At 45.5% G+C, this 2,560-nt stretch overlaps 1 pseudogene; it reads left to right on the forward strand.

Annotated features, from left to right (window-relative positions):
• The first annotated feature begins 888 nt into the window (after window positions 1-888).
• LOC101145118 (E3 ubiquitin-protein ligase makorin-1-like) lies at window positions 889-2,357 on the forward strand (annotated as a pseudogene).
• Window positions 2,358-2,560: the final 203 nt, after the last annotated feature.

The following is a 2,560-nucleotide window of genomic DNA, read 5'->3' on the forward strand; positions in this document are numbered from 1 at the left end:
ACATGTGGATACAGTGAGTCCTTTTTGTAGTCACCATGACAACAGGGGACTTCTAGTTCATATCCTTCTACTGGATTCAAATTACACCCTTCTGTAATTCATCTGGTCAAAGTTTGCAACCTCACTCAGGTTGCAAGAATAGAAACTTCTACCACAATTTGAGTAGATACGTGAGCCTCTTAAGAATTTTTTTTTTTTTTTTGAGACAAAGTCTCACTCTGTCGCCCAGGCTGGAATGCTTTCAGCTCAGAGCAACCTCCATCTCCTGGGTTCAAGTGATTCTTCTGCCTCAGCCTCCCGAGTAGTTGGGATTACATGTGCATGCCATCCAACTCAGTTAATTTTTGTATTTTTAGTAGAGATGGGGTCTCACCATGTTGGCCAGTCTGGTCTCGATCTCCTGACCTCAGGTGATCCGCCCGCCTCGGCCTTCCACAGGGCTAGCATTACAGGCATGAGTCACTGTGCCTGGCCATCTTATGATATTTTAATGTACTTGTTTTTTAACAACTACATGCGTGACCTTTCCACCCATCTCCCAAAATTCTGCTGTAATTGGTCTGGCTAAAGCCTAGGCATCAGGATTTTTCAAGTCTCCTCTGGTGGCTCTAATATACAGCCAAGGTTGAGAATCACTGATATGCCTTCTCCTTCAGCCGTAAAGACATATTAATTTTATTCCACCAGAGCTTGAATACCTCTCATACCTCTTTGTCTGCCACGAAATTGTGTTGATCACAGTAAGTTATAATATGGGATAGTGGTTGAAACTTCAGGCCCTAGAAACAAACTGTTTAGGTTTGATCTTGAGTGAATTTCTTACCTTCTCTGTGCCTTAGTGTTACTAATTGTAAAATGGGAATAATAATTGTGCTATCATAAACAATAATGGTGGATGCTGCAGCTCCCAGAACTACAGCCACAATATCAGGAGCAGGAGCGGCAGTGATGGCAGGTCACCTGCAGGTATTTTATGCATGGGGTTTGTAAGAAGGAGATAACTGTCGCTACTCGTATGACCTCTCTGACAGTCTGTATGGTGTAGTGTGCAATTATTTTCAGCAAGGGTACTGCATTTATGGAGACTGCTGCAGATATGAACATAGCAAGCCACTGAAACAGGAAGAAGCAACTGCTACAGAGCTAACTAAAACGTCCCTTGCTGCTTCCTCAAGTCTCTCATCGATAGTTGGACCACTTGTCGAAATGAATACAGGCAAAGCTGAGTCAAGAAATTCAAACTTTGCAACTATATGAGCAGGTTCAGAGGACTGGGTGAATACTATTGAGTTTGTTCCTGGGCAACCCTACTGTGGCTGTACTGTGCCTTCCTGCACTGAAGCTCCCCTGCAGGGCTCAGAAGAATCAGAGAAAGAGCAAACCGCTGTGGAAACAAAGAAGCAGCTGCGCCCCTATGCTGCAATGGGAGAGTGCCAATATGGGGAGAACTGTGTGTTATCTCCACGGAGATTCATGTGACATGTGTGGGGTGCAGGTCCTGCATCCGATGGATGCTGCCTAGAGATCACAGCATGTAAAATCGTGCATTGAGGCTCACAAGAAGGATGTGGAGCTCTCATTGGCTGTGCAGCACAGCAAGGACATGGTGTGTGGGATCTGCATGGAGGTAGGCAGTCTATGAGAAAGCCAACCCCAGCAAGTGCCACTTCAGGATCCTCTCCAACGGCAACCACACCTACTCTCTCAAGTGCATTTGCAAGTGGAGAAGTGCTAAGCAATTTGAGAGCAAGATCATAAAGTCCTGCCCAGAATGCCATATCACATCTAACTTTGTCATTCCAAGTGAGTACTGGGAGGAGGAGAAAGAAGAGAAGCAGAAACTCATTCAGAAATACAAGGAGGCGATGAGGAACAAGGCGTGCAGGTATTTTGATAAAGAACATGGGAGCTGCCCTTTTGGAGGGAACTGTTTTACAAGCATGTGTACCCTGATGGCCATAGAAAGGAGCCACAGAGACAGAAAGTGGGAACATCAAGCCGATACTGGGCCCAACAAAGGAACCACTTCTGGGAACTCATTGAGGAAAGAGAGAACAGCAACCCCTCTGACAACGATGAAGAAGAGGTTGTCACCTGTGAGCTGGGCAAGATGTTGCTTATGCTTTGGGCTGCAGGTAGGGACAATAAACGGACAGACTCTGAAGATGAGTGGGACTTGTTTCATGATAAGCTGGAAGATTTTTATGACTTGGATCTATAGCAACCTTGCATGGCGTGTGAACTGGTCTGCTGACCCCAGACAGCAGCTGTCCCCTGTGGTGGTGTGGCAGTGCCTGTGTTCTCTCCTAGGCAGGCCTATCAACTCCAAGTGCTGCGGTAAGAATTTTTACCCAGGGCCTGTCTTCTCAACCCCTACCCTTTCCCCGAGGAGTGTGTTTTCCCTGTTGAAAAAACTTACAAAAATAAATCTTAAAGTTAGTTTTTTGTAACATGCATTTAACTGTCAGTTAGTGTAGGTGTGTTGCGCCATCTGTTTTCAACCAGATTGTGTTTATGGACTTCTCACACACTCATTTTGAGGACCCCAGCTTCAAAAGTA

This window comes from Gorilla gorilla, chromosome 1 (assembly GCF_029281585.2).
Source record: "Gorilla gorilla gorilla isolate KB3781 chromosome 1, NHGRI_mGorGor1-v2.1_pri, whole genome shotgun sequence".
Taxonomy (NCBI): Eukaryota; Metazoa; Chordata; class Mammalia; order Primates; family Hominidae; genus Gorilla; species Gorilla gorilla.